This window comes from Equus caballus, chromosome X (assembly GCF_041296265.1).
Source record: "Equus caballus isolate H_3958 breed thoroughbred chromosome X, TB-T2T, whole genome shotgun sequence".
NCBI classification, from domain to species: Eukaryota; Metazoa; Chordata; class Mammalia; order Perissodactyla; family Equidae; genus Equus; species Equus caballus.
The window spans coordinates 68125337-68149861 of NC_091715.1; the positions used below are offsets into that span (position 1 = coordinate 68125337).

The following is a 24525-nucleotide window of genomic DNA, read 5'->3' on the forward strand; positions in this document are numbered from 1 at the left end:
CCTCAGGATTTCTTTGGCTATTTGGGGTCTTTTGTTTGTCTCAATAGATGCAGAGAAAGCATTTGACAAGATACAGCATCCATTTATGATAAAAACTCTGAATAAAATGGGTATAGAAGGAAAATACCACCACATAATAAAGGCCATATATGACAAACCCACAGCTCATATCATGCTCAATGGAGAAAAAGTGAAAGCTATCCCTCTAAGAATGGGAAGCAGACAAGGAGGCCCATTTTCACCACTCTTATTTGACATGATATTGGAAATCCTAACCAGAGCAATCAGGTGAGAAAAAGAAATAAAAGGGATCCAAATTGGAAAGGAAGAAGTGAAACTGTTACTATTGCAGATGACATGATTTTATTTATAGAAAACCCTAAACAATCCACCAAAGAAACCTTTTAGAAATAATAAATGAACAGAGTAAAGTTGCAGGATATAAAATCAACATACAAAAATCTGTTGTGTTTCTATACACTAACAACAAAGTAGCAGAAAGAGAAATTAAGAATATAATCCCCTTTACAATTGCAACAAAAAGAGTAAAATACCTAGGAATAAATTTCACCAAAGAGGTGAAAGACCTGTACACTGAAAACTATAAGACATCGTTGAAAGAAATTGAAGATGACACAAAGAAATGGAGAGATATTCCATGCTCTTGGATTGGAAAAGTTAACATAGTTAAAATGTCCATACTTCCTAAAGCAATCTCCAGGTTCAATGCAATCCCTATCAAAGTTCCAATGACATTTCCCACAGAAGTAGAACAAATTCTTTATTATACACTAAGTATACAGAAAATGTGCATCATAAAAAATTCACCTTACTGGGATATTTCCAAATCTTTGGAATCCGGAAAAGGTACTAAAATGGACGAATATGGATAAAGATGGTACTACAAACAACTCAAAGTACATAAATTCGACAACTTAGATGAAATGGACCGATTCTTTTAAAGTCACAAATTGCCAAAAATCAACCAATATGAAATAGATGATGTGACTAGTCCTTTAAAGAAATTGAATTCATAGTTAATTACCTTCTAAAAAATATGTCTCCAGGCCCAGATGTTTTCACTGGAAAATTCTACTATACATTTAAGGAAGAATTAACACCAATTCTGCAATGTCTCTTCCCAAAAATAGAATGCTTCCCAACTCAGTTTTTGAGATGAGCATTACCCTGATAACAAGCCCAGCCAAAGATACCCTGAAGAGAATCAGGCAAGAAAAAACTACAGACCAATAACCCTCATGAACATAAATGAAATAATCATCAAAAGATATTAGCAAATCGAATCCAGCAATGTCTAAGAAGAAAAATATGGCTCATATGACGTTTATCCCAGGAATGCAGGGCTTGTTCAATGTTCAAAAGCCAGTCAATCCATCATATTAGTTGTCAATAAAAGAAAAAAAACACATGATCATATCAATTGATGTAGAAAAAGTCTTTGACAAAGTTCAACATCCATTCAAGGTAAAAACTCTCAGAAAACTAAGAATAGGACAGAACTTCCTCAACCTGATAAAGCACATCTACAAAAGACCTACAACTAACACCATACTTCATGGTAAACAACTAAATACTTTCCCCTGAAGTTCCGGAACAAGACAAGGATGTCCACTCTTGCCACTCCTATTGGAAATTATACTGGAAGTTCTATCTAGTGTAATAACTCAAGAAAAAGGCATCCAGATAGGAAAAGAAGAAATAAAACTGCCTATATTCACAGATGACATGATTATCTATGTAGAAACTCCCAGAGAATCTACAAAACAATTTCTAGAACTAATAAGTGAGTTTACTAAGGTCAAAGGTTACATGCTCAGTACACAAAAGTTAATTGTATTTATATACACAATAAATGTGTAAATGGAAACCAAAAACTTAAAAACCAATGTAATTTACAATAGCTCCAAAAAATGATATACCTAGGCACGAATATAACAAAACATGTACAGAATCTCTATTCTCAAAACTACAAAACATTGATGAAAGAAACCCAAGAAGACCTAAGTAAATGGAATGAACACTAATATATGGTGTTCATGGATTGGAACACTCAATAAACATATCAGTTCTCTCTGATCTCACCTATAGATTTAATACAATACAATTAAAGTGGCAGCAGGAGTTTTTGTAGATAAGGACAACATGATTCTAAAATTTGTACTAAAAGTCAAAGCAACTAGAATCATTAAAACAATTTTTAAAAGAATAAAGTTGGAAATTCACTGCCACACTACAATAATTAAGACTGTGTGTCACTACTGAAGGGGTAGATCTAAGTCAGTGGAACAGATAGGGACTCCAGAAACAGACCCACAGTGCCAACGAAGTTTTGAAATTTTTTTTTTGAGGTGAAATTGAACATAACAGTATTAACCACTTAAAAGTGAACAATTCATTGATATTTAGTACTTTCACATTACTGTGCAAGTATCGCCTCTATCTAGTTTAAAGACATTTTTATCGCCCCAAAAGAAATATCCCGACCCATTAGGAAATTACTTCCCATTCCCTTCCCACCAGGCACTGGTGCCCATTATCTACTTTTTGTCTCTATGGATTTACCTATTCTGGATATTCCATATAAATCAGATTATACAATATGTGACCTTTGTGTCTGGCTTCTTTTGCTTAGCATAATGCTTTTGAGATCCATCCACATTGTAGCATGTAGTAGTACTTCATTGCTTTTCATGACTGAATATTTTATTGGATGTATATATCACAATTCGTTTATCCATTCATCAGTTGATCATTTGAGTTGTTTCCACCTTTTGGTTATTGAAATAGTACTGCTATGAAGTATTACTTTGAGTACCTGTTTTCAATTCCTTTTGGCTTATAACTTGGAGTGAAATTGCTGGATCACATGGTAACTCTTATGTTTAATTTTTTGAGCAACCACCAAAATGTTTTCCATGGTGGCTGAATCATTTTACATTCCCACCAGCCGTGTATGATGGTTCCAATTTCTCTACATCCTACCCAACAATTGTTATTTTCTGGTCTTTTTTTTAATAGCCATCCTGGTGAATGTGAAGTAGTATCTCGTTGTTTTGTGCTTTCCCAATGACTAATAATGTTGACTATTTTTTCATGAGCTTGTTGGCCGTTTGTATATTCTCTCTTTGGAGGAGTGTCTATTCAAATCATTTGTGCATTTCAAAAATTGGGCTGTTTGTCTTTTTGTCATTGAGTTGTGAGAGCTCTTTGTATATTTTGGAGATTAAACCTTTGTCAGTTATACAATTTGCAAATGTTTTCTCCCATTCTATGAGTTATCGTTTCATTTTCTTAATGTCCTTTGAAGCACAAAATCTTTTAATTTTGATGAAGTCCAATTTATCTATTTTTTCTCTTTTCTTGCCTGTACTTCTTGTGTCATATCTAAGAATCCAATGTCAAATCTGAGATCATAAATATTTACCCTTATGTTTTCTTCTAAGATTTTTATAGTTTTGACTCTTACATTTAACTTCTTGATTCATTTTGAGTTAATTTTTTTTACATGGTGTGAGGTAGGGGTCCAGCTTCATTCTTTCGCTTGTGGATATTCAGTTGTTCCAGCACCATTTCTTTTTCTTTCAGCTTTATTGAGGTACAATTGAAAAATAAAAATTGCATATATTTAAGGTGTACAATGTGATGTTTTGATATATGTATACATTGTGAAATGATTACCACAATCATGCAAATTAACATATCCATTTCCTCACATAGTTATGATCTTTTGTGTGTGTGTTGAGAGCACTTAAGATCAACTCTCTGAGCAAATCTCAAGCATCCGATACAGATCTTCTTTGACTCATGGGGTTATGTTCTAATAGACCCATTGTAAGTTGAAAACATTGTAAATTAAAAATGCATTTAATACACCTAACCTACTGAACATCGTAGCTTAGCCTAGCCTACCTTAAACATGCTCAGAACCCATGCATTAGCCTACAGTTGGGCAAAATCATCTAACATGAAGCCTATTTTATAATAAAGTGTTGAATATCTCATGTAATTGATTGAATGCTGTACTGAAAGTGAAAAACAGAATGGTTGTACGGGTACAGAATGGTTGTAAGTGTATCTGTTGTTTCCCTCGTGACCGCGTGGCTCACTGGGAGCTGCAGCTCGCTGCTGCTGCCCAGCATCATGAGAGAGTATCACACCACATATTGCTGGCCTGGGAAAAGATCAAAACTCAAAATTCAAAGTACGGTTTCTACGGAATGTGTATCGCTTTCACACCAACGTAGAGTTGAAAAGTCATAAGTCAAATCATCATAATTTGGAGACTGTACAATATTATTAGCTTTAGTTATGCTGTACATCAGATATCCAAAACACATCCATCCTTCATAACTGAAACTTTGTACCCTTGACCAACATCTCCCCATTTCCCCCACTGCAACCCCTAGGAACCACCATTCCAGCCTCTACTTTTATGAGTGAAACTTTTTTAGATTCCACATATGAGTGAGGTCATGCAGGATTTGTCTTTGCATGTCTGGTTCATTTCGCTTAGCATAATGTCCTCCAAGTTCATCCATGTTATCACAAATAGCAGGATTTCATTCTTTTAAGGCTGAACAATACTCCATTCTGTGTGTGTGTGAGTGTATACACTACATTTTTAAAAATCCATTTGTCTGTTGATAGGTTGTTTTTAGGTTGTTTCTATATCTCAGCTATTGTGAAGGATGCTGCAATGAACATGGGGGTGCAGATATCTCTTTGAGATGCTGACTTCATTTCCTTTGGATATACACCCAGAAGCGGGCCTGCTGGATCATATGGTGCTTCTATTTTTAACTTTTTGAGGAACCCCCATGCTGTTTTCCATAGTGGCTGCACCAGTTTACATTCCCAACAGGAGTGAACAAGGGTTCCCTTTTGTCCATGTTCTTGCCAACACTTGTTATTTCTTGTCTTTTTGATAATAGCCATTCTAACAGGTGCGAGGTAATATCTCATGGTGGTTTTATCTTTCCCTGATGATTAGTGACGTTGAGCAACTTTTCGTATACCTGTTGCACATTTGTACCTCTTTGAAGAAACGTCTTTTCAGGTCCTTTGCCCATTTTAAAATCAGGTTGTTTTTTGCTATTGTTTGAGTTTCTTATATACTTTGGTTATTAACCCCTTATCAGATACATGGTTTGCAAATATTTTCTCCCATTCCATAGGTTGCCTTTTTACTCTTGATTATTTCCTTTGTTGTGCAGAAGTTTTCTAGTTTGATGCAATCCTACTTGTCAATTTTTGCTTTTGTTGCCTGTGCTTTTGGTGTTACCTCCAAAAATTTCATTGGTGTGGGGGCAGCCCAGGGCTCCTTCCTGCATTGCAAGGCCTGTGAGGAGAAAGCCCTCTCCATGTGCCCCCTCCCCCAGCCCTCTGGGCTGCTAGCTGGTCAAGGAGCCAGGCTGTGGCTGCTGCATGACTTCTTGCCCTGGTGGAGGAACTAATCCTGTGGCTCTTACACTGAGCCCTGTGTCCAGGGGCTGCACTGCCTCCTGGTCAGGACGAGAAGCTGATGCACGCCCTGCTGCAAGGCCACTGGCTGCTTCTTGCTTCAATGAAAAGAGCCACCATGAGCAAGCCAAGATGGAGAGAGACTCCCATGAGCACGAGAAGCCAACCACCTCTGAGATGGTGGAGACCTACTCCCCTAAGATCTTCTGGCCCAAGCACATCTGCACCTCTGAGCTGAAGGCCCAGGTAGTGAAGAAGGTCCGCAGAAAGAAGTTGACCCAGTCCAAGTTTGTGGGGGAAGCTGAGAACACTGCCCACCCCCGAGTCATCAGTACGCCTGACAGGAGACAGGAATCTGAGCAGGACCCCTGAGGCAGACACGTGGAGGCTTCCCTGCAGGAGCTCAATGCCAGCACACGCATGGTGCCGGGAGCTGTGTACCCACCCCACTGTGACCACAAAGGGTTCTACGAGAGAAAACAGTGCAAGCCTTCCCATGGCCACAAACGTGGCATCTGCTGGTTCATGGACAAGTACAGAATGAAGCTGCCAGGCATGGAGTATGTCGCCGGGGATTTTCAGTGCCACACCTTTGACAGCGGCAACATTGAGTGATGCGTCCCCTCTCCATCCTTCCCTCGCCCCATCCCACCCCCAGCCCTAACTCCAGCCAGTGCCCCCCTCCACCACCCCAGGATGCCACTCATTTAATCTCATTCAAGGAAAAACGTGCATATATCTATATCTATGTCTATTTGAGGAAACTGAGGACCTCGGAATCTCTAGCAAGTTCTCAACATTGGAAACAGCAACAATGGAGACGCAAAAAACTAGGGAGACCCGCTCCCTCCCCCTTAAAATGGTTCCTTTTTGAAGCAAGTCGAATGAAGAGAGAAGGGAAGAGAGGAAGAACAAGAGAAAGAGAAGGGAAGAAAGTGTATGTGTAGAAGAGAGGGAAAGATGAATAGAAGTGAAGAGGAAAAGAAGAACGTGGGTGGGAAGGAAAGAACACTCCAACCATGGCAGGCTCCACCTTTCTGTCCAGCCCCGGCTGGAGCTGGGGAGACGTTTGGGCACTAGAAGGCATGGCTCAAAATGTGGCATTCGATGACGCACTTGGAGTTTTCTCAGCTTGAATTGGTCAGAGGGGGAGAAAAGAAAAAACAAAAGGTGTCCGTGCCTCTCCCGGATCTACCTCCTCCTTCAGCTAGCAATTTGGATGGGTTGAACCCTGTCCTTCCTCTCCTCTCACCCCAGCAGAGTGTTTTCTCTCCCCAAATCTACAAAACCTAAAATGCATTCCATTCCTATGAAAACAAAACAAATTAATAATCAAGTGATATTAGATAGATAGGTTTTCCTAAGCAGATTTATAAATATTAAATATGTGTGCACATTTCACTCCCTGTGCAGACTTTTAGATATCAATACACACTGCAATAGTGGAGAGACTTGCTCTTCCATGATGACTAAAAATAGGTGCTGAAGCATGTGGGTTCAGCTCCTCCTGGCCTTCAATTCACAACTAGTGCAGCCTTTGTCTGGAGGATAGGTTGAAAAAAATGTGGGCTTCTATTTATCTACTAGGTTCCATATAGTCATATATAGGCATAGAAATAAATTTTCTTTCTCTGCTTTTCTTTCTTCCTTCCTTTCTTTCAAAGCTTTGCATTAACTTTTCAAAGTAGTTCCTATGGTGGCATTGAGGAGCTTCCTCATTCCGGTTGAGATTGAGCAGCAAACTCAACCTTTTGTGGGCCACTGTGTTGGACTTTTTAATGATTTCCTACATGTGCGTGTGTCCATATGTGCCACCAAGCCAGGTAGATAAGAGTACTCAATGATGCATCCACCGTGCTCCCCATTTAATATATCCCATGTTACATACATCCCATTTTAGCCTTCAGACCCTCCAGACGTAGCAGACTCGGGACACAACACCAAACAAGCCCAACAGGTCCAAGTTTGACCCACTGGTCCTGCCCCAGCCTTTCCATTTCATCTGCACAGAACTTGTGTTTTGGAAGCCTCTCAGTCTTCATGTTGGCAGAGCAGGAGAGAGACTGAAATGAAAGGTTTTTCTTTACCTTTTAAGTAATTTCCCTAGAAAATAAAGATCCTGTGTTTTATCAAAATAATTTTCTGTGCTTCATGTTGTCTTTATCAGGTCTTCGATTACTTAAGAAAATCGAGTTTTCTCAATTTTAAGAGCTATGTTTTACTCACGACTATGTAACCTTCTGTATTTGCCTTTAAAACATTTTCTTGTCACCTTGGTTAAACAGATAATTAAGTATTGTTCCATAATGATCTTTGATGGTATTTAATCAAGTGTTTTAAACCTTTTGATATATTTGACAAACTTTCCAAAATCAAACTCACTTTAGCTTTTTGATTTTGAACTAACTTTGGGATTTTCCAGAGGGCCCCCAGAACGTCTCAAAAGATTTCTTTTCTCACCTTCTAAAAAGAGAGACGTTGATCGATTTAGGCTTATTTGATATGTTAAGTTACATGGGAAGCACTGTCAAGTAAGAAGTGATGCAGCATCCTTCTTTAGGTTATATTTGTGTGGGCATATGTTATAAATGTAAGTGTTCAAGTAATTGTATGAAATTCCTAGAAATCTGATACGTCCTGGTATAATGTTATGAGTCACAATTTTAGTTATTATCTTAATATATTGTGTATCTTGGAAATAACCAAATTTGCTTGTCAGTTGCATTTTAATGAGATCTCATCAGATATCTAACTATGGCCATTTTTAAGTCTTTTTGTCACTTAAAGACAGTTATTGTTTTACCCTGATGCTTTTGCGAAAGTGCTTCATCTTCAGGGAGATTCATGGAAAGGGCCCTGATGAGTAGTCTGGAATACAGGTTTCTGTTAACTTGAAGATCATGCCATTGAACTGGATAAGAATTTCCAGAATTCTAATGGAGAAAGTTATGGATTCATAAAACTGCAAACCTAAGATCAAGCAAAAGAGAATTAATCACGCAGGACTGAATAAACTGAGGAGGATGATTACAATTTTTGATGACTTTTTCTTTGAGACATTGCTCATTCTTTAATGTTCTGTTTTCCCAGATTTAAGGAAATCTTTTTTTTCTTTTTTCTCTGGTTACCTATAACTTACAGCAATTTGGTAAATTATACCTTCATAAACCGATTTGAAATATTTATCTTTTCTCCCTACCTAATTCATCCAGAATCTGCAAACTTATTGAGTATTCTTATTTTCATGACAATACAGTTATTTGCATGAGCTTAGCAAGAATCTGTTCTCTTTGTAACAGGGCATAATTGGAAAACTGGTTATATTACCAAGGCTCTGACTGTAATGTTGCTTGAAAATGATGTGCATAGAATTAGATATGACCAGACAGCTCTAAGGAACTAAGGTTGACTTTATGGAGCCAATAAAACCCCTTGGAAAAACTGCCTGGTACTTTGCTTACAGGGTTCCTGGTAGCCTTACCACGTAAGTAAGGAAGGTCACTTCCTGGCAAGGTCAACAACCTCAGGATATTTGGGGGACCTCAAGAGGAAAGGAATTCACCCAAATCTATAGATCTTGCAAGCAAAGTCTTGTGGCTAGTCCTTGGATGGGCTTCCTAGCTTTGAGAGGCTTTTGAAAGTGTGGGGGACTGGAATTGGCCACCCCAAGATATGTCTCTTTGGCATGGGGATCATTTTGGGCTAGTCACTTTTGAAAACTGCAGACAGGAAAGAGACTCTAAAAAGTGGAATTTACTTACCCTTTGTTAAGAGACATTTACATTGTAAAGGAAATCTCCATCTGTAAAGGTGTCTCCTTCTCTGTACCAGGGAGAAGGGGGGATGACCTTATCTCTAGAAACTCTTATCAATGCCAAAGGCAAGAACTTAAATCTGCATCTTGTTTACTGTACTTGTGTGGTAACCTCCTGTAACTGACTCCCTCCACCCTCAATATCCTCCTTTGTCTTTAGCTGAAGATGATATTTAAGGTGGTGGCTTCAGCCATTTTGGCGAGTTGCTCAGCATGCCTGAGCCACTCCCTTGTATACATGTTATAATGCTTTGTTTAATTTTCTCCTGTTATTCTGTCTCATGTGAATTTAATTTGTTCTCCAGCAGGAAGAACCCAGAGAGGGTAGAGGAAATGTCTTCCTCCCCTTCAAAAGTCTAACCTGAGATTCCTTATGAAAAGTTCCAGCAAAGCAGACTTAAAAAGTGCTTATGTGATCAATCACTATTCTTGCTGCACTTATGTAAATAATCAGGCCAAGTTTAATGAGACTAGACTTATTTTGAAAATAAGTTAGTCTTACTTTGATTATCTTCGATATAAATGGAGGTGACTGCAGAGAAAAAAATTATGTTTCAATGGGAAACTATAGCACATCTTTGTGGATATCAGATTCTAGTACTATTCATTGTCTTTGAGGTTTTGTTATCTACCTGCAATCTGGGCTGGATCCTGAATTCTTGTAGCTTCCTCAACTCTCTGGCTATGACTCTCCAAACTAACATTTCCAGTTTTCTTCCACTTTTAACTTGAAGTCACTAAGAACAAAGGCTACCCTTCTCCCCACAAACTGAAGCTGGAAAACATAATGTAAACTTCAGAGAAATTACTACAACAGCTCATGTTTGAACAATCTACATGTCTGTTGTTCTGCAGGCCACTCAAATAGTTCACTGGAACGCCTGATGACACCACCAGAGACACTCAAACTGCAAAAGACGCTTCGAAGCCCCATCTAGAACTCTCCACTGGCTGCCCTCAGGACTCAGAAACTAGGTTTATAGTCTGCTCCAATTGTTAACCTTTGTTTTTTGTTTGTTTCCATAGAAATGCTTCTTATTACTTAACTGTTTGCACCATAGATGCCTAACTTTAGGGACCCACCTGCAAGACTGCCTCCTGAAATGAGACAGAACTTTTTAACTAAACTGACCTATTCTCCGGACAAAGAGACGGGTTCAATGAGATAACGGAGCAATCTACGAACTCAGCTTCAGGACTGTGAAACTTCTGTTTCAAAGGGGAAAGTTTCAAAGGCGGGAATGAAGGGTAGCAGAATATGCCACTCCAAAACGTGCCTTTGTGGCATAAGGATTATTTTGAGAAACTGCAGACATCTTTCAGGAGAAGCTCTGAAAACAGAGCTGAAGTTACCTTTTTGTAAGGGAAATTTACATTTATAAAGCAAATTTCCACGTGTAAGTGTTTCCCTCTCTGTACTAGGAAGAGAAGAATGGCTCTAACTCACAAGAGAATCTTATCAGTGGAGAAGGCACTAACTTAAATCTGCATAACAAACCTCACCCTTGTTTTCCCGGTAACCTCCCATAACTGGCCTCCCCTCCAACACTTCTCTTTTGTCTTTAGCTGAAGATAGTATTTAAGGTGGTGGCTTGGGCCGTCTTGGGGAGTTAGTTTTTCTGAGTGTCTCCCATGTATACATGAAGTACACATGTTAATAAAGTTCTGTTTTTCTTTTGTTAATCTGTCTTCTATTACAGGAAGTCTCAGCCAAGAACTCATAAGGGTAGAGGGAAAATTATTTTTCCTTCCCTACAGTTTTCAATTCTATTCTCTTGATCTATTTGTCTGTCTTTATGCTACCACTGTACCCTTTTGATCACTATAGCTATCACTATAGGAAAGAAAGGAAGAAGACAAAGAAGAAAAAGTTAGAACAAAAGAAAAAACTCTCCTTGTCTTTGCACATTGGCTCTTTGCCGAGGCACTTTTCCAAGGCTTAACAAGGCCATTTAAAACTCCACCTTAGGGGCTGGCCTCGTGGCTGAGTGGTTAAGTTTGCGTGCTCTGCTTCAGCAGTGCAGGGTTTCACCAGTTTGAATCATGGGCACAGACATGGCACCGCTCATCAAGCCATGCTGAGGTGGCATCCCACATGCCACAACTGGAGGGACCCACAACTAAAAATACACAACTATGTACCGGGGGGTTTGGGGAGAAAAAGGAAAAATAAAGTCTTTAAAAAAAAAACTCCACCTTACCCTTCACATCATGCTTGTACTGAGCGTATAGATTAGCCAGAGGTGAAAGCCTAGGGTCTTCTCGGGAATTTCTAAGCCATGCATTCTGCCCTGGACATGCATACGGCTTTCTAAATTCCCCAGTAAACATGAGTGCTTTTGAATGCTCTAGTTTCCCTCTGTCTCCAGCTTTTCCTCACAGACTTTCAGCACTCTATCAAATGCCTCAATCCCAATCTGTTGCCCTAGGTGGCTTTGGATTGTTTGCCTAAAATATTTTCAAGAAATATCTGCCTGCCTTCTGCCCTGAGTTAGTTCTGAATAAGATGCATCAGTCCTTGAGGTAGCCCCCAGACAAGAAGAAACACAATTCCTCGAGAATAAGTCAGCCCTGGTTCTTTTGGAACCAAGGGCTAGAGTTCCACATGCAGAATGTGGTCTGCAGTCTTCAAGATTGCCATTGAGCCAGGGAGGGGCACAGGGCAAGGACAAGTAGAAATGCCACAAATATTTCCTACTACTTTTGAGTTGCCTTTTTCTTGTTTCAGCATATGCTTAGCTGCTCTAAACTTTCACTGTTTTCAAGAATTCTGACAAAGTCGATTCTCATAGTTTTTGCTTGATTTTTTGCTGTTTCTGTAGAGGGACTGGCCCTTGTAGGTACCTACTTCACCATTTTTGCTTGTGTCACTCATGTCAACTAATTTCTTGTAAAGGCACAAAATAAATTCAATGTAGAAAGCATAGTCTTTCACAAATGGCATTGCAACATTTGGGTATCTGTATGCAAAATTAAAAAAAGGAGCATGAACCTTACTATTGTGCCTTATACTAAACTTGACTCACAATCGATCATGGATATGGATGTAAAACATACAAATATAAAATTATAAGGAGAAAGTGTAAGGGAAAATCATCGTGACTGGAGCTTAGGTAAAGAATTCTTAGAAATAACACAAAAGGGCTGATCCATAAGGAACCCTAAGAAAAAAACTGTTTTTTCTATGATTGATGAAATCAAAATCATAGACTTTTGCTCTGAGAAACACTCTGCTAAGAGAATGAAAAAGATGTAGAATGAGAGAAAATATTTGTAAGAGCTATATAGAGTATACAGAGAACTAAAAAAACTTCACTATAAGAAAGTAAACTACTTATTATAAAAATAGGCAAAGGCATGTATAGACATTTCACCAAAGAAGATGTAAGGGTAGCAAATAAGCACATGAAAAGATGTTCAACATCATTATCCATTAGGAAAATATCAATTAAAACGACAAGGAGATACCACTGTAATCCTATGTGAATAAATAAAATAAAAAATACTGACAATACCGAGTACTGGTGAGTTTGCAGAGAAACTGGAACTCCCATATACTGATGGAGGGAATGCAAAATGGATACAGACACTCTGGAAAACAGTTTTCCAATTTCTTACAAAAGTGAACAAACAATTCCCATAAGACCCAGCAATCCCATTCCTGGGAGCTTACCCTAGATAAAGGAAAACTTATGTTTACTAAAAAGACCTGTGCATGAATGTTCATAGCAATCTTATTCATAATCACTAAAAACTGAAAGCAATCAAGATGTCCTTCAATAGATAAACGAATAAACAACCTCTGGTACATCCGTGCATTAGCGTATTACCTGGCAATAGAAATGAAGGTACAATTGATATGTGCACAACTTGGATAAATCACAAATGCATTATGCTAAATGAAACAAGCCAGTCTCAAAAGGTTACATACAGTATGATTATGTTTGTACAACACTCTGGAAAAGGTAAAACTATAGGGAAGGGAAACAGATCACTGGTTCTCAGAGGTTCAGATGGGGAGGAAGTTTGACAACAAAGGGGCAGAATGAGGGAGGTTTTGGGGGCGATGAAACCGGTTTTGAATCCTGATTGTAGTGATGGTTATATGAATGTATCCACATGTTAAAATTCATGATACTGAAAACCAAAAAACAATCATTATTTTACTATAATAATTTCAAATACGTTGTATTAAAAAAACTTTTAATGGGTCACATAGAAAGGACAGGGAAACATAATAGCATTCAACATAATGCCAGCCTTCTCAAAAGTGACATTGAAAGGCAAAGAAACAGTGGATTAATGCCTTTAATATCCTTAGTGAAAATTCCCAGCCTGAAATTACATATCTAGCTATCAATTAAGTAGGACATAAAGACACACTTTGCTCCTGCAAAGTCTCAAAAGAAATCTCCCATATACGTCCTCTCAGAATGCTCCTGGCAGAGGTGTCCTGTCAAAAACATTGTAGTAAACTAAAAAAAAAAAAAATGGGTTCCAGTAAACAGAAGATCCCACTTACAGCCTTGGCAAAGGGATGTTCTCGATCGATGCAGCACCCTTGGCAACCAATAAAGGTTGGAGCACGATCTGGGAAAGCGATCTGCAAGAAGAAAGGAATGAACATATTTGAAGATTTGGAAAATACTGCTGATAGGCCTATGACAGAAATGCACGTTCCCTTAGAGCAGGAACTTGATCTGTCTTGTTCACTGATATAGTCCCAGGTCTTAGAACACTTACTAGCACATGGTAAGCATTCAATAAAGGTTTGTTAAATGAAAAAAAAAAAAAAAGAAGAGGAAGAGTGAATGGGAGGAGAGGAATTTGATACAGTGAGTACACACAACTGTTTTCCAGGGGTTTTTCTTTTAAAGCTGAGCAGGGAAACGTAAGGTAGCTCAAAGAGAAAGTGGGATCAGGAGAGTTTCTCAAGTTAGGAGAAATGACGTGACCGTATGCTGATACAAATGATCCCAAAGAGAGGAAAACATTTATGAGGAAGGAGAGAAGTTTTCTTGTGAGTGCCCTATGTCCTCAGGGAAATGGGAAGCAAGGTCATCAGGTGAGAGTGAAGATGGTCCGTGACCAGCGAGTACCACCAAATCCTCAACCTCTCTAGAGGTTCGCCTCATCTTCTTGCTTAACCGAAAGCTGGCTGTTCCCTAAGATCATTACTTTCCTTGAAGGCTTCTTAAGCGATACTGTCGTCTCTCGCACATCTCTAACACCATAGGGCTAAACCCTTTGCATAATTTACATCGCTTTAGAGTTATTAAGACTAGTTTCACAGCCCTCGATGTGTTTTATCAAGGAAAATGATCGATATGGACTTGAAAAGCATGTGAACAGTATTCCACTGTTGTTGAATGAAGTGTTTTACCGATGTCAGCTAGCTTGAGTTAATAGAGACTGTTGTTCAAGTCTTCTATATCCTTGCTAGTTTTCTGTCTAGTTCTTCTATCAACTCTTTGAGAGTGGAGTATTAAAGCCTCCAGCTACTATTGTTGAGTTCTTCTATTTCTCCCATCAATTTTGTCAAGTTCTGTTGTATATATTTTGAAGCTCTGTTGTTGTGTGCATTTAGGTTTAAAACTGTTCTATCTCCCTGATCAGTGGATCCTTTTGTCATTGAACAATGTCCAATTTTGTCTCTAGTAACATTCTCTGTCTTAAAGCTTCACTTTGTCTGGTATTATTGTGGCCACTAGAGTACCCTTTTCGTTGCTGAATTCTTGGTGTATCCTTTTCCTGTCCTTTTACTCTCAGTGGATTTATGCCCTTAAATCTACAGTGTATCCCCCGTCGAGAGCATATAGTTGAATCCTGTGCTTATATCAGGTTGACAATCTCTACCTTTAGATTTAAGTGTTTAATGCATTCATAATATACGTAGATTTACACCTGTTATTTTCTGTGAGTTTTATACGTTCCTCATGTTCTTGTTCCTCTATTCCACCATGATGACCATCTTTTGTGTTAAATAGATATGTTCTAATGTACCGTTTGATTCCTTTGTTCCAGGGACCCGCCCCCTGAGGCCTCAGTGCTTGCAGGGTGGCCCTTCCTCACCTAGCAAGAGCTAGCACCTTCCCTGTGCTGGTAGATGCTAGAGTCTACTGCCCCACAAAGCCACAGGTGCCCCTCCCAGGGAAAACCCCACCTCCTCTCCATAACCTCTCTGGGGATATGCCAAGCCAGATACGGGAGAAAAGAAATTACACAGCAAGGGAGTTGCAAGAAATAGCCACCCACCCTCTACTGGCAGAAGCAGGGGAATATTCCTGAGATTGGATTTTGAGAGTGCTGGACTAATAGGACTGAAATATAAGACTGGATAAACAAGTTTTACTGAGCGGAGGCACTTTCTCATGTCACGGGATTTAACACGCTGGCAAGGACTCCAGGAGATGGTGGAAAGTCACTGCCAAAGGTGGCCCTTAGAAGCTTTACGAAAGTGACGGCCCACATGAACAGAAGTGGAAATGCCTGCCTTGGGCCGGTAGATGGTAGAGGAAGGAACCAAAAGGTTGAGTGATGCAGGCATGCTGGAACGGATAGAAAATGTGAGGCCAGTCATGTCGCCTGATGGTTACGTTCCGCGGGAGGGCCAAGAGGACACACCATTCACCAAAGCTATCGAGAGTGTTCTGGTGAGGGGTGCCCCAGGATCACTAAGAAGTTCAGTGGTTGCTCGCTTCCCCAGGCCGAGGCGGATGATGGAAGGAAAGTGGTCCCAGCCTCGGGTCATTACCGTCCCCTGGCATGATGGAATTCTGAAGCAATAGAGGGCAGAGGGCAACTCTTAACCAAGAGACACCAGGAGACCACATCTCCAGTAACAACCGGCAAGGTCAGAGGAGCAGTCAAGAGTACTTGACTGGCAAGGAGCTGAGAAGACGGTTCAGACAGCAAATCTTCCTAGGGGCAACTACAGCCAGAAAAAGGCAAGAACGCAAGAGAAGGAGGGTGTTTGTCCCAGGAAAAAGTCAAAATCTCTCTTTCAGTTCCGGGTTCTGAGGAAGTTTGAGGCCAGCCCCACTGTCTGAAGAGGTGGATGAGTCCTAAGGAGGAAGGATCCGAGAACAAGGAGGTGACTATATGTACTGTTATGATGCTGTTGTCCTTCACTAAAGGGAATGACTGCCACTTATCAGAGGAAAGAGGACTATCCAGACACTTCTAGGACTATTGGACACAGGGTCTGAGCTGACACTGGTCCCAGAGGCCCAAAGTGTCACGATGGGCCTTGTGGGGGAGTGGGGCCTGTCAAGCCCTGGTAATAAAAGGAGTTGGGGATAGAGATCAGCTCAAGGTGAGCTGACTGGGTCCATGAACCAATACGGTGGTCATTTCTCCAGTCCACAAGTTGACAATTGCAAGTGATACGCTTGGCAGTTGGAGCAATAACCCCACATTGGGTCATTGGTCTGGGAGGTAAGAGCAACCAAGTGGGGAAGGCCAAGTGGACCCTCTGAACCCCTCTGGGATGGAAAAAGGCCAAGAAACTACGTAAAAACCAATATCAGATCCTGGTGAGCATGGTAGTGGGTGTTAAGCAGACGTTAGTGACACCATTGGAGACCTATAGGATTCAGGGGAAGAGGAGGTAGGAGAGCTGCAGGGACGAAGAGAGTGGAGATGGTGTGAAGACGTTCTAGGATTCTCTCTATGGCAGAGCGGGAGGGAGGGAGAGAAGGAATGGAAATGCTGAGAGGGATGCCAGAGGCGTCCGACTGGATGCATCAGTAATGTTCTCTAGGATGAGGTGGGGACAGATTTCGCTATATCCTCCGTTACCCATTTCAGCATGCGGGAAGTAGCACACCAAGTCCCTAAAAGGCATGGGGAGAGGTGGGAGAGGGTACTGCCACACATAGGCAGCGACTGTTGGGGGGCACCCTTGAGGAGGCTCATGGCAGATGTAGAGTGCTCCCAATCGCCCCGGCTCTGTAAGCTTCTCCGGCACGGTAGGGTTCTCAGGGGCAGACCCAGAGGAATCGGGCCTTTGAGTTCCTGCAGGCAACAGGCGTCCAGACACCCCAGGCCTCTCTTGGAGATCAGCCAGAGTAGGACGCAGGAGGGAGAGGCAACGGGAAGACAGAGGAGTATGAATGGGAAAGAGAGGAAGGAATGTAGGGAAGGACTGGAGGGCTGTGGAGTAGGGACTGGGTGGAAAAAGGGGCAATTCTAACCCCGGAGGGCCTTACAGAAAGCAAGGGAGGGGCCACTTCCCAGATATCACGATAGCTCAGGCCAGGGAAGCTGGCAACCGGCAGTTTCAGGAAAATGGGACAGACAGCTGGCACCTCCCCACCACTGCCACCACCTCCGTTAGGCCTTCTTTGTGGGCCCTTCCAGACCTTTAAAACATTCTGGTACATCCACGTATATGTATTCTCAAACACTGTATGGGATTGGTTTGTTGTCGTCGTCATTGTTGTTTTAATTTACAAACGTGTACCCAAATCCCTTGGTCTGCAACTTCCTGAATGCAGTCACAAGGATGCTTCTGAAAGCCGTGAACATGCCTCATGCCTTCCTCTGACTGCAGCGTTTTCATCTCTTGGATGCACAGGCCACGTTGCATTCATCCATTTCCTTACTGCTGGGAGTTTAGAGTGCTCCCAGTGTTCCCCATCACCAACATCCTCGTGCACGTGTCCTTGGACACTGCACGTACCAGCGACTCTCCAGATGTATCTGGCAGTGGACGTGCCCAGTCATAGAGGCAATGGACGTTTTTTCAGTTTTAAGCTTTACTGCTCAAAGTGATACCTGCTGTGATCTCAGCTTCCCATCATTAAACCCAGCATATAGCCCCATCATTTAACCCAGCAGTTAAAACCAAAGCACCCATTCCCTGCTTACTCCCTGGCTTCCTGGCTCCAGAATCCACTATGTGCTGTGGAGTCAAATGGCCAAGGACAACCACGTGGATTGGTTATCTCCTCCCCACAAGGAGCCATGGGCTGCCGGGAAAGCAGCTGAGCAGCAAGGTCGTGGGCTCTCTCCTCTCTGCACGTAGTCTCAAGGCCAAACGCAGGCTGGTGGAAAAGCTCTGACCAACAAGGCCATATCCCTCCCCCCCCCCCACCTAAAACCCCAAATAGAAACCCTTACTTTTAGCTTTTTGGGGAGTGTGGCATTTCAGCGTTAGCAGCCCTTTCTCTTGTCTCAGAGCTCTGCCGTAACAAAGTCCTACTTTCTTCCACAGCACCTGGTGTCAGAGGTTGGCATGCTGCACCACAGGTGAGTGAAAAAAGGTCAGGAGCCAGAAATCACAATAAAAAAAACCCTGACCAACAACTGTTTGGGGCAACAGTTAGGCTGTTAAGGTAGCTAAGACTATAAAAATTAAAAGAGTTTAAAGTAATATTATAGAAAGAGGTTACACCAACTTTGCCTGGATGTTTTATGGGGGGGGATAGATGTTATGTCTAACCGGGAATGCCTTCCCTACATAATATTGTAATACCAAAACTTGCTAATGGAATTTCTAATATAAGTTATAATTAGGGGCTTAAGAGTTGAAAACTTAAGTTAAAAGTTTGTAAAAACTGGTATATTTAAATGGGAGTTATGTAAAATGATTACAGCTCTTTTTCCTGATTGTATTATAGATCATGTTGTGGGGATAAACATTATGTCTCACTGGGGAACGTTTGCCCTGCCTGATATTGTAAAAGCTTACAAATCCACCTTACAGGCTATGTTAATTAGACGTGCTAAAGGCGATCTGACTTTAATATGCCCAAAATGAGCCAATTTCAGCATACCAAAACTGATGTATGCAATGGAAAAAGCCAGCTACAACAATGGAAAGCCTATTTTAATCTTTTGAGGCTTCTAAATAAAATCAGAAATACTTTTCTGCCCCTTTAAGAGAAAATAAAAGGCTGAATAAATAAATAAATAAGCAGCTGAAGCCAAATCTGCTGCTTTTCTCTCCTCTCTTGCTGAGCTTCCCAGCAAGCTGAGCTTCACTTCAGCTCCCCCGAAACTCCTGATCTAAAATTAAGCAAGTAAAAATAAGTAAACCTTTGAGATAACTTAAAATTGTAATGGCCATTCTGGGAGACTTCTCTTTCAGAAAAGACAGGATTCACAATGAAATGCAGTCTTTGATTAATATGTCAAAACTTCTAAAAGACAAAGTTATTTAACATGATCCAAATTGACCTTTGGTAAACGAAAGCCTATCTGAGTTTGCTGATTTGATGTAAAATAGCCCCGTCCTCTGAGTTATCAGCACTGGATACGATGCAGACATAGAGCCTGGGTTGACTGGTCAGATGAGCTCATGTTATCTCTGTTAACAAAATAGATCAGCAAAACTAATAACTCAGTATAATAGCTAATTTTGTTTGATCTTTCATGAGGTTTTTGTAGACGACCTAAGTATAGTCGCTCAAGACAGGTAAACTAGATAGATTAAAAGGATAAAAGTTTTTTGAAAAACTTTTGAACAATAATTATGTTTTATAGTCTGCATACTTAAAAAAAACAGCTTCCAAAATCTGTTTGCAAACTTAAACTTTATAGCTTTACTAAGTTAAGTTAAATAATAAAAGTTATTGGGTAGCTGGCTCATTTCCACATAAGATAAAATAGTAAAGGTTAACTACTAAGCATAGATTTGTCTGCCTTTGGTTTCTTATATCAAAGAAACTAAAAAGCTTAGGTTTATTGATAAACATGTTTTACGTGTGCTGAGGAACTTTCTATGAAAAAACACACATGTATAAGAAAAGTAAAATGTATGTTTTCGGTAAAAAAAAGAATATAAAGAATGGTATAAAGAATGGGAATATTTTTGTTTCTTGAGTTAAGAAAGGTAAATTTGTCCTAAAGTACAGGGATAAATTTTGAATGTAAAAAAAGTAACACAAAGTTTGTGAAAGTAAAACCCTAAAGAGTTTTATGTGTGGTCAAGCTGGCTGTGATTAAAATGAATTTATTAACTGAATAAATTTATATGTCAAAGTAAACTGGTACAAAATTAAAACTGGGGCTCCTCTTTCTCGAAAGGATAATTTTCCTAAAGTTTTAAACTGCTCTTGATAAAAAGACTATACAAAGGTGGGTTTTTTTGGACTATTTTAACTCTGTTTCCCCTCGACTGTTTCTGTTGTCACTGTGAATAGATACCTGAACATGGTTTCACGGTGAGCTTTGTTTCCTATCTGGACAAATGTTTTAAAGCTTTTAATATTTTTGACAAGCTCCCCCCACCGACACACAAAAATATTCGAGTCCTGAATAAAAGCTTTCTTTTGACCTGGAAGAGGAGGAACAGTTTCTCTGGGAATTTTCAGAGGGCCACTGAGACTTCTCAGAGAGATCTGCTCTCTTCCTATAAGAAAAAAACACTAAGCTAATTAGGCTTATTTGGCATATCAGATTACTCGGGAAGCGTTGTCAAACCAGTAATGATAAACTCTCTTAAATGGTACTTTGTGAATGAGTGTTATTGATGTAAGTATTTTAAAAGTTATCTAAAATTCCGATCTGTTCTGATTGTCAGCCGTGATTCTGGCTATTAGCTCAAAGTATTATACGTCACAAGAATGGTCAAGTGTCTTTGTCAATTACCATTTTTGAATGTTTTGTTATTTACAGACAGTTGTTTTACTCTGATGTTTTCGCAAATATGTTTCATCTTCAGAGAGATTCATGGAAAGGACTCTAACACTCTAGAATACAGGTTTCCGATAAACTTGCAGATTACAAAACTGAACTGGGTAGGAAATTACACAGCCCTAACAGAGAAACGGATGACTTCATGAAACTGCTGACAGAAGATTGAGATCAAGAACCAATTACATGGGACTGAATGAACTGATGAGGATGATTATAATTTTTACGGCCTTTTGCTTGACATATTGCTGATTTTTGATGCTTTGTTTTTTTTCGGATTTAAGAAAACCTTTTTCTCTAATCTCTTAAGGAACCACGATTTATAGCAATTTGTAAGCAAGATTGAAGCACTTATCTTTTTCTCCCTATCTGAGCCCTCCAAAATGTAAATACTCCTGGTGGGTAAGTACTCCTATTCTCACGGCAATATGGTTGTTTGCATAAGTCCAATAACAATCTGTTCTTCTTATAACAGGACACAACTGGAAACACGGGTTATAATACCGAGGCTTTGACTGGAACATCACATTTGAGAAAGACGTACAGGCTCAGATGTGACAAGACAGCTTCTGAGGAATGAAGGTGGACTGTCTGGAAGAAAGCCACTTGGAAATATTGGCCTGGTACCTTGCTTATGGCTTCCCAGTAACCTGGTAAGTTTGAGTAAAGAATGCCACTCCCTCTGGCAGGTGCGAGGAACCTCAATATTTTGGGGAACCTCAGGAAGAGAGGAATTCACCCAAATCTGTAGGTACTGCAGGTGGAATCTGATGACAAGTCCTTGGCTTGGTTTTCCTGACCTTCAGAGGCCTCTGAAGTTCAACTCGAGGCTCTTCGTAAAAGGTTCCAGCAAAGCAGATTTAAAAGAGCCTATATAATCAATTACTATTCTTGCTGCACTTATGTAAATAATTATGCCAAACTTCTTAAAACTTGACTTATTTTGCAAACCAGTTAGTCTTAATTTGGCTATCTTTATAAAAGGGTGATTTTAGAGAGAAAGATTATGTTTCAATAGAAACTATAATACACACGTGTAGATGTTGGATTCTGGTTCTGTCAATTGTCTCTGAGGTCTTTGTTACATCTGTTAACTGGACTGGATCCTGAATTCTTCTAGACTCCTGAAACATCTGGCTACAAGCCTCCAAACCAACATTTTCAGGTTTTTTCCCATCATTTTCATTCAGAATCACTGAAAACTAAACCTGCCCGTTTTTCCTGAAGCCTTGCAAACTGAAGCTGGAGGACTTAACATAAACTTAAGAGAGATTCATGTCTACCGCTGTGTGAGCCACTCGAAAAGCTACCTGAGTGCCCGATGACACCATGGGAGACATTTCAAACTGCAAAGGATGCTTCAACCCTGACTTCTAGGAATCTCGATTGCTTGCCTCCTGGGCTCAGGAACTAGTTTACAATTTGCTCCAACCGTTAACCTTGTTTTTCTCTTTTTGTTTCTCTGGGGAAACTTCTTATTAGATACCTGGTTACTTACTTACATGACACAGGCCCAACTTTGGGGACACACCTGCATCACCACCTTATTAAGAGACTGGTTCAGTGAGATGAAACCACCTAGGCCCCAATTCAGCAGGAAGTAAGTAGCTGAATTGGTCACAGCCCCAAATCCCTCAAGAATGAGGGATGAACATAAAATAGGGGAAACTGATACCAGCTCTGATTTCACTTTCCCAGTGTTACAGGCTCTTAACATCAGCCCTGATATCAGTTCCCCCACATTGAACCCAGCGTATACGGCGTTAAAACTAAAACCCACCACCCCCTTTCCTGCTTCTCTAGCTCCACTCACATGCAAATACCTGTTTCTTTAAACTTGGACTCCTTGAGCTTTACAACCAAATGGGAGCTACAAATTGTTAAAAGCCCAGGTGGCCTGGAGTTGGAGGCACACTAAAGTTTAGCTAATCACGTGTCCTTGAGTTTGCCAGGAAAGCCGCTGTCTCAAGAGTATCAAGGAGCGGAGGCTCCCCAGACCTCAACTCCTCGACTCCGACTCCCGGCGCTCGAACCCGCCTCAAACAAGAAGACGAGACACCGGCGAAGGACGCCCACCTGCCATCCTCCTATCTCACCCTCCCCCCTGCCTTGCTGCAAGCAGCCTCTCAAGGCCAAACGCAGGCTGGTGGGAAAGCACCGAGCTGCACAAGCTACATGTTCCCCCCTCCCCTACCCAAAACCCCAGATAAAAATCCCTACCCATTCCTCATCGGGGAGCTGGCAATTTTTGAGGCATGAGCCCTTGCTTTGCTCCCTGTGCCTGGCACAGTAAAAACCTCTCCTCTTCCACTCAAGACTCTGTTCTCGTTATTTGGATAGGCATCGGGTTCAGAGACCGAACTTTCGGTTACACCATCGTTAAACCCAGCATCTACGTGGTTAAAACCAAAGCACCCATTCCCTGCTTACTCCCTGGCTTCCTGGCTCCAGAACCCACCAACCGCCTTTATGGAGACAAATGCCAAGGACAACCACGTGGATTCCCTATCTCCTCCCCACAAGGAGCCACAGGCTGGTGGGAAAGCAGCTGAGCAGCAAGGTCACGGGCTCCCTCCTCTCTGCACGTAGTGTCAAGGCCAAACACAGGCTGGTGGAAAAGCTCTGACCAAAAGGGCCATATGCTCCCCCTCCCCTACCTAAAACCCCAAATAAAAACTCTTAGTTCTAGCTTTTCGGGGCGTTTTGGATTTCAGCGTTAGCCGCCCTTTCTCCTTGCTCAGCGCCGTGCAAAATAAAGTCCTCTTTTCTTCCACTACACCTAGCGTGAGATTGGCTTGCGTTGCAAAGGGTGAGCCAACTCACTAGAGGTTCGATAGCAAAAGCGAGGACTCTGCAGCCAGACGGCCTGGTTTGAAGCCTGCCACTGACCCCAACAAGCCGAGCCACCCTGGGCCACTGGCCGAACCTCTTGGGGCCTGTTTCCTCCACCATAAGAGGGCGGTACGAGTGGCTACTTGAATCCTAGGCTTGTCCTGAGGACGCGTGACTACTTATCTACGGCGCTCAGAAGAGTGCCAGACACCGACGGAGTCCGCGTGGGAGAAGTTTCTTTTCCTGGACGCTGCCAAACGACCCTCCCAAATGTCTCTCCTGCCCCGCTGCCACAACCAGGGCCCCTTCCCCACCCCAGGCCCCCCTGCGACGGTCAAAAGCACGGGTTTGCTCGTGACGTCCCCCACCTTAGAAGGGCGAAGGTCTTGGATTGTTGCAAACGTGGCGTGTGAAAACCGATCTGTGGCTTTCTGTCTCGCCTCCAGGACCAGCGACGCTGACGACCCTTTGGGGCGAGCACTGGGTGTTGGGATTCCCCCTCGTTTGAACTGACTCGCAGTGGGGGAGGGGCCGAGAGACGCGGGGCAAACCCCGGCCCAACCCCCAAACCGGCCTGAGCACACAACCATGGCCGATTTGAGCAGCTACCGTCCTCGAGCAGTTGCGACAGGGACCCTACAGCCGTAAACACAACATTTGCTCTCTGGCCCTTTACGGCGGAAACAGTACGCCGACCCCTGATGGCTGGCTGCGGGCTGCCTGTGCCCATTCTCCTATGGGGTCGTACATCTTGTGGA

General features: G+C 41.5%; 1 long non-coding RNA gene and 1 pseudogene across 1 annotated transcript; both read left to right on the top strand.

The window, feature by feature from the left end:
* The first annotated feature begins 5249 nt into the window (after window positions 1-5249).
* LOC100147285 (insulin-like growth factor-binding protein 5 pseudogene) lies at window positions 5250-6096 on the top strand (annotated as a pseudogene).
* Window positions 6097-18262: 12166 nt separating this feature from the next.
* Window positions 18263-23245, top strand: LOC111771622 (uncharacterized). Its single transcript, XR_002805536.2, has 3 exons — window positions 18263-18547; window positions 21411-21588; window positions 22880-23245. It is a non-coding gene; the product is annotated as an uncharacterized lncRNA (long non-coding RNA).
* Window positions 23246-24525: the final 1280 nt, after the last annotated feature.